The sequence below is a fragment of the Dipodomys ordii genome, unplaced genomic scaffold (assembly GCF_000151885.1).
Source record: "Dipodomys ordii isolate 6190 unplaced genomic scaffold, Dord_2.0 Scaffold32, whole genome shotgun sequence".
Taxonomy (NCBI): Eukaryota; Metazoa; Chordata; class Mammalia; order Rodentia; family Heteromyidae; genus Dipodomys; species Dipodomys ordii.
The window spans coordinates 3005138-3013601 of record NW_012267248.1 but is presented as its reverse complement, the minus strand read 5'-3'; the positions used below and the strand labels follow the sequence as shown (position 1 = coordinate 3013601).

The window sequence follows — 8464 nt, the reverse complement described above, 5'->3', positions numbered from 1 at the left end:
TTTTTTTTTTTTTTTTTTTGTTGGTTGTAGGGCTTGAACTCAGGATTTTGGCATTGTCTCTGAGCTCTTTTGTCAAGGTTAGTGCTCTACTACTTTGAGCTACATTTCCACTTCTAGTTTTCTGGTAGTTAATTGGAAATGAGTTTCATGGACTTCCCTCTCAGCTGGTTTTGAGCCAGGATTGATCCTCAGATCTCAGCCTCATTAGTAGCTAGGATTACAGGCATGAGACACTGGCTCTTGGCTACCTCTGGCTTTTGATAGTTAGTTGGAGATAAGAGTCTCACAAATTTGTCCATCCAGGCTGGCTTCAAACCTGGATTCTTATACTTTAAAGTCTTCTGAGTAGCTAGGATTGTAGGCATGAACCACTGGCATTTCACGTAGTTTATTTTTGACTTAACACTTCTACATGTACTCTTTGAAAATGAAAAACTAACAGAATAACAAGTCCTTTAATCAAATGAAATTACAAGTTGCACTGCAGTTGAACTGTAGTTGCACTTGTTAGATTGTGATTTTGGTTAGCATTTTTTATAATATGTACTATATATAATTATTAACTTAGAGCCAGTGTCTACCTCAGTGGTAGATCACATACTTATCATTTATGAGACCCTGGGCTTGATCCCCAATGCCAAAAATGGAACCAAAACTAAAAACAACTAACTTGTAGGTAATACTGGTATTTTCTTATCATTTAGCCCCTTCTGGTTTTTACCTAGTGAGAGATAACACTAGTATCAGTAATGGGTGGTAACAATATTTTGGTTTTCCTTAATATAATTTTTTTTTGGGTCCGGTTGTGGGGCCTGAACTCTGGACCTAGGTGCTGTCCCTCAGCTCTTCAGCTCAAGGCTAGTGCTCTATCACTTGAGCCACAGTACCACTTCCGGCTTTTTTCTTTTTGCTTATATGGTGCTGAGGAATCAAACCCAGGGCCTCAGGCTTGCAAGGCAAGCGCTCTACCACTGAGCCACCTTCCCAGCCCCCTTAATATAATTTTTTAAATATCTTTAAGTAGTTGTACAAAGGGAATTCAATCCAACATGTCAGTTTATAAGGACAACACATCTTAAAAAATGTCAGAGGCTGGGAAGGTGGCTCAGTGGTAGAGCGCTTGCCTTGCATGCATGAGGCCCTGGGTTCGATTCCTCAGCACCACATAAGCAAAAAGAAAAAAAGCCAGAAGTGAGCTGTGGCTCAAGTGGTAGAGCGCTAGCCTTGAGCTGAAGAGATGAGGGACAGTGCCCAGGCCCAGAGTTCAGGCCCCACGACCGGACCCCCCCAAAAAAAAACCCAATGTCATCCCTTCCATCTTCTCCCCATCTTTCCCAGTCCCACTTATCCCCCCAAGTTCCTGGTTCCAGTTTCACATATGTACATTGAATATAATGACAGTATTCTCTACCCTACATTTGTTTGTCTTCCCACCTTTTGACCTCCCCTTCTTTGAATAACATGTTTTAGCTTCCTGGAATTAATTTTGAACAACAGTATTTCATGAAAATTACCCATTTCATTTCTTAAGATAGGGAAATTCAGTACTCTTTGACTTGACTGCTAAAAAGAATTATTGCAAAAATTAAATATAACATCAAATTGTGAAATAAACGGCTGCAGATTTTCACTGTATAATACCACCATAGCAGAATGGAGTCTATTTACATAATACCATGTACCTCTATCTCCTTGAACTAAACCAGACTTTTCTGTTCCTATGGGTCCTGATAATGGTGGTTCTTCATACATAGCCCAAAGCATTAGTACCAAATCTCTTCCCAGTATTAGAGTTCAGAAGGACTTAGCTGATCTAGCCAATTTCCATGTATTTGTTGACATCATTCATTTGCACAGAGTATCTACACTGTATATGCTACTCATCTTTTAGTCACTTAAAAGCTGTTTTGCTTTTTGTAATATCACAGTACTTGTGTTCAAGTTCTCATTCTACTTAGGAATAACCTGAGAGTGGAATTCAGATATGCTGAAGAGAAGTAATGAAATGGTTCCTCTAGAGCTAGGCATGGGAGTACACATCTGCAATCCTAGTATTGAGTAGGCTAAAGTGAATGAATGGCCCACATTTCTCTTTTAAGAGCATGCTAACTGGACATTGGTGGCTCATGCCTATAATCCTAGCTTCTCAGGGGGCTGAGACCTGAGGATCATGGTTCAAAGCCAGCCCTGGCAGGGAAGTCTCTGAGATTCTTATCTTCAATTAACCATCAGAGACCAGAACTGGCTCTGTGGCTTAGTGGTAAAGCACTATCCTTGAGCAAAAATGAGTTCATCGTCAGGGATCAGGCCCCAAGTTCAAGCCCCATGACCAACAAAAAAGAAAAAAGAGCATGTTTTCATATTTAGAGAAATGTAAACATTTTAATTTAAACTTTATTGAGTGTGTGTGTGTGCGTGTGCGCGCGCATGCACACGTGTGCTGGTCCTGGTGCTTGAACTCATGGCTTCAGCACTGTCTCTTTTTTGCTCAAGGCTGACACTCTGCCACTTGAGTCACACAGTTTCATTACCAGCTGTTTAAATTGGAGATAGTCTCACTTTCATCTCTGGTTGATGTGAACTTCAATGGACTGTACTGGTGCTAAGCAGCATTGAGACAGAACAGCTACATTAGCAGGGAAATTTGAAAATAATAATAATAAAGCCAAGTGCTGGTGGCTCATGCCCATAAGAGGCTGAGATCTGTGACTCACAGTTCAAAGTTAGCAAGGGCAGGAAAGTCTATGAGATTATCATCTCTTAACAACCAAAAATCTTGGAGTGGAGCTGTGGTTAAAGTGGTAGAGTGCTAGCTAGCCAAGGGCACAAAAGCACAGGGACGGCATTCAGACCCTGAGTTCAGGACTGGGACTGGCATATACACAAAAAAATTCATAATAAACTAGTAATAAAAAGTAGTAATAAGCCAGATTCTAACTGAATTTGGAACTCACTGGAGCAACAAGGAATGAGAAGAGTAGCAAAAAGTACTTAGATACATTCCTTCTATCATATATTTAAATGTTAAATGAGATCCAATTTTCCAGATGAATAACTGGGTCAAAAACTAGAAAGTGGGCTGGGAAGGTGGCTCATTTGTAGAGTGCTTGCCTTGCATGCATAAGGCCCAGGGTTCGATTTCTTAGCACCACATAAGCAGAAAAAGCTGGAAGTGGTGCTGTGGCTCAAGTGATAGAACGCTAGCCTTGAGCTGAAGAGCTGAGGGACAGCACCCACGCCCAGAGTTCAGGCCTCACGACTGGCAAAACAAACAAAAAAAACCTAGAAAGTTCCAGGTGCTGATGGCACATGCCTATAATCCTAGCTACTCAGGAGGCTGAGTATAGTTTGAAGCCAACCCAGACAGGAAAGTTTGTGAGACTCTTATCTCCAATTAACCACCAAAATACTGGAAGTGGAGCTGTGGCTCAAAGTGGTAGAGCACTAGCCTTGAGAAAAAACACCTCCGGGGCAGTGCCCTGGCCTTGAGTTCAAGTGCCATGAACAATAAAAACAAAAAAACAGCAATAAACAGCAACAAAGGAAGTGGCACCATAGCTCAAGTGGTAGAGCGCTTGCCTCGAGCTGAAGAGCTGAGGGACAGCGCTCAGGCCCAGAGTTCAAGCCCCACGACCGACAAACAAACAAAGAAAATATAGTCAAAAACAGCAACAAAAAATCTAGAGCGTGTCTAGATCCGAAAGAATGCAAGAAACAGTAATAAACAGTCACTTATGTCATAAGACTCTGGCTATGACTTTTCCCTGGGTGGAGCTGAGTCTGGCAGGTCAGTTAGGTTCTTGTGACCTGCTAAATGACTCTAGTTTTCTTCCAAGGCCTGAGTTGGAGCTAGCAGCTCCGCCAAGCTTTGTTGGTATCCAAGATGGAGATCTCCGGATGAAGATGTCCGCTCCTTGTAGGTTCTTGCTGGTGTTGAGTGGAATCAGCTTGCCCGCCCTGTCTGGCTCCTTCATCCCACACTCTCTATGATTCAGATAAATTTTGTATGTAGTTTGTGGATGGAATTTGGAGAGCAATTTTGAAAAGCAGAAATTTCATCAAAGAGACCAGTCTGCAAGTTGTAACAAGGAGCTAATACAGCATTATTGAATAGTATGGAACTTCAAGGAGAAGTACTTGAATTGAGACAATATCAGAAAGTGTAACAACCCAAGGACTTTTTGGAAATGCAGCTGCTAGATTTCTCATGTAGAGCTTCCATAACAGTTTGTGAAGCACAAATCAGAACCTCACTGAAGTGTAAATGGTTTTCCCTCAACTTTCTGTCATGATCAGTCATTATCAATCAACATATAGCTAATCTTGAATAATCCTCTAATAAAATGTTGATGGAGTGTTTATATGCAGAAAATCTCAGAAGGCTAACTTTTTCCAATTAGGACAGTCTGTATTCTATGATCCAGCTAAGAGAAAACTAGGTAAGCATCCATTTACAACCTTCTGAATAATTCTGATTCTGCCCACATCACTTATCTATCCATATCTGTGCCCGAGTGAAACGATTTTAAAAGAATTTATCATTTAAAATTTAAATTTAGGGTTCCGGGGAGATAGCGGAGGAGAAGCTGGAAGCTAAACAAGCTCTCACATAGAAAGCAGTTTTAGTGCTCCCTTGAACAGTCCTAAGCCAGAGAATCACACCAAGTGTGCCATCACAGTAAAGAGAGTTAGGCCAGAGAGGGAAAATCCAGGCAAGGAGACAAATCTGAGCACTTGCCTGCAGCCGTGGTTGCAGCTGTGGTGGGTGCAGTGGCAGCTGGAGCCGTCATACCTGCAACACAGATAGTCTAGGACAAAGGCGCCAGATGCAGCAGGCCAGAGGATTTTACTAAACACCAGCAAGAACTGACAAGGAGCAGACACCTTCATCCTTCAGATCACAGAACAGAGATGACCCAGGAACCAGACTCCTGTGTGAGTAGAAGCCTGACTTCCTCTCTCCTTCTCAGGGAGCAGAGAAGGGAAGGACACCCCTCCCTGCCCACTACCGGAGATCTCCATCTTTGATACTGGCAAAGGCCTGGCTGATCAGCTAGCTCCAACTCAGTCATTGGATGAAAACAAAAAGTCATTTAGCAGGTCTCAGGAACTTAACCTCACCTGCCAGGTTCATCTCCACCCAGGGAAAATTCACCCAGCCCAGGCCTGCGCCAGCCCCAGGAGTGGCTTTCTTCACTAGGTAAACAGAACCAGAGGCTGCCCCTACCTACAGCAACCTAGAAAATCAATAACAATAAACCCTGAGAATGGCTCCTGGCTGGGCTCTGTGACTGCCTCAGAAGCTAGCCCCTCAGGGAAAAGCTACTGTTTGCTGAAAGGCCTCATCTCTGCCCAGAACCTAGCCCCATCATAGCATCTCCAAACTAGAAGAAACAGCCATCAGCCTCTTTGGTGATACTCAAAGCAGATCTCCCTCCCATTGAACTAGCCTAGGAGGAGGATCACAAAATCCTGGGTAAAGCAAAGCATTTTTCTGCCTGCTCAAACAAACTGACTTAAGAAAACAACCACGCTACAGGAAAATCAAACACCACAAGCAGACCAGAGACTCCAACAAGAGACTGGACACAAGGGAGATACAGGATCTTCCCATCTCACCCAAAAAGCAAAGAACTCTTTTTTGGTACCTTTTATTAAAAATTCTTAACATTTTTAATTTTTAATTAAAAAAATTGTTTTCTATTAAAAAAAAAAGACTCTGGCTATAAGGCCAGTTCTGACCATTATATCCATTCTTGGGTAGTACTATCAAAACAAGATAACTAAAATGTTGCTAGATGACCATATGTATAAGTGACAAATTTACACCTTCCTCTGGCCTATCTTAGTATAGTTGTATTGAATTTAATCAGCTCATCACAAAATGATTCATATCATTTCAAGTTGAAATAGCAATTTAGCTTCCGCAGAACATCATCACAAATCACAAGGAAACCCATGGAGACATTCAGTGTGGCTGCCTGTGGAGAAAGAAAACTCCATTCCCTAAAAGGCTGTCAACAATTAGACCCTGCTTCTGTGTGTGTGTGTGTGTGTGTGTATGTGTGTGTGTCTGTGTGTTTCTTTTTTTTTTAATTTTTTTTATTGTTATTATAAAGGTGATCTACAGAGGGGTTACAGTCTCATAAGTCAGGTAAAGAGTACATTTCTTTTTGCTTATGTGGTGCTGAGGAATCGAACTCAGGGCCTCAGGCATGCAAGGCAAGTGCTCTACCACTGAGCCACCTTCCCAGCCCTGTGTTTCTTCTTTTGAATGGAGAAGGATTGACATTGCTGGCATACCCTCAAGCCAGGACCTTACACATACCAAGCACATGCTCTACCACTGAATTATACCCCCAGTCCCAGATTCTTACCAACCGTTGTTCATTATCTAAGACTTTGTGCTTGATGGCCCTGCATCCTCTCAGATGTCTCCTCTGTGCCTCCCTCCCAATTCTCTCAGGTTTATCCAAATGGACTACAGTTTTCCCAATTGCCTAGCACAGTCTTCAACCTCTGCACACTCATATGCATGCACTGAGTGCCTGTGTTCATCTGGTTCCTGCTTAGCCCTGCTAGTATCTTTGGGACACAGAACAATGTGGACTTTGGAGCTGGTGATATGCGGGTCTTAAGTTACATCTCAGTTCTTTGAACTTCTTCCATCCAAGTACTAACCAAGATGGCTTAGATTCTGAATATACTAGGCACATTCAGGGTGATATGGTGATGGAAAGGTTCTTTGAGCTTCTGCACTGGTACCAGAGCCACTGTATCATAAAATATTGGCATCCTTAAGCATGTGCTCTCTGCAGGGTTCACATTGCCTTCACTGAAAAACAAAACAAAAACAGGCAAGAAAGCACTTAGCAATACTTGGTAACCAGTAGGGTTAAGCCATCAATGGTTTTTGAAAAGAACTGCTGTAGAAGGGCTTTCAAAAGGAGGTAGGATGCCAGAATTCTCATACCTGTAATCCTAGCTACTCATGAGGTTGAAATCTGAGAATCAGTTAGAAGCTAGCTGAAAAGTCTATGAGACTCTTTTGTTTTGTTTTTAGTTTTTTAAAATGTTATTGTAAAGGTCATGTACAGAGGGGATCCAGTTACATGAGTCAGGTAATGAGTACATTTCCTTTTGAACAGTGTCACTCCTTCATTTTTGTCCAGATTTTGCCCTCCTCATGTCCTTCCCTACCAAGTTGTATAGTTCATTTCCAACACAAACTTTTGTGAAAACCTATTCATGGAAAAGGTCGCTGGGTCTGACCTGAAATTGGTTCTGACTCCTGACTGAAGATTGGTGGACATGTAAGTCTCCACATCCCCAGTCTGCAATGTCTGGTTTCTGCTGGCCCCTTGGCCCATGCTGGAGGTGCCATGTTGCACTGATGGCAGACTGATGGGCAGCAGAGGCCTTTCCTGGGCTGTTTCCCCCTGTCCCAAGGTGCCTGCAGGGCCTGGCTGGTGCATGGAGGTCTCTTCTCCTCAGTTGCCCCATATTGGGCTTTTCCTTCCAGGAGCCCAAGTAACTTACACCAGTCCAGATAGATCTCAATAACAAACTTTTGATAAGAAATGTTTAATTTCAACTGAGCACTATAAAATATTTGCTTGGGGGGCTGGGAAGGTGGCTCAGTGGTAGAGTGCTTGCCTTGCATATGTGAGGCCCTGGGTTCAATTCCTCAGCACCACATAAGCAGAAAAAGCTGGACGTGGCACTGTGGCACAAGTGGTAGAGCACTAGCCTTGAGCTGAAGAGCTGAGGGACAGCGCCCAGGCCCAGAGTTCAGGCCCCACGACCAACAAAAATATTTTTTTTAAGTATATATGCTTGGTTTGGTCCAGAGTTCATATAGAAGCGAGCCAAAAGAAAGTTGGCTGTGTCTTCCCAAGACAGTAATCTTGTAAAAGTGCTGATATCTCTGCAATGTGGATTTCATACAAGGATGTCTGAGAGCCAGAAACCATCAATCCAATTTAGCTCCAATGGAGGGCTGAATTGGATGACCAGAGACAAGGTCAGGAGACAGGACACAGGACACGGTCATGGAGACACATGTGACAAATAAATATGCCAAATAAAGAGAAAAGTATGCTAAAGCACAGAGAATGGAGATTTGTTACACAGCACAGACACACCATGGAAAGAGGCAAAGTAAGCAGTTGAGTACATCTTTGCGGTATAGGCATTGACATTAGGTTAAAATAGAAGAAGAACTTGGACAGAGGGTAAAATGTGTATATATGAGTAAACAGTCCTGGTCAAAGTATGGACACAGTGTGGCCTGGTTGATCATCTTGGGACTGGTAAGGACAAGAGAGCTATTGCTGCCTGGAGAGCCTCAATTCCAATCACAAGATGTTTATCTACCAGTGCTGTCCTTCCTGGATTCCAAGGCAGATGTAGGAGAGACTGGCTTAGAGCAAAGACAGATGGAAAACAGAGATAGGGAGGCCAA

At 42.8% G+C, this 8464-nt stretch overlaps 1 long non-coding RNA gene across 1 annotated transcript in view; it reads right to left on the bottom strand.

The window, feature by feature from the left end:
* The window catches only part of LOC105985970, a 27234-nt gene that overhangs the window by 8062 nt on the left and 10708 nt on the right, over positions 1 to 8464 (bottom strand). The gene's annotated exons all lie outside the window — the stretch shown is intronic.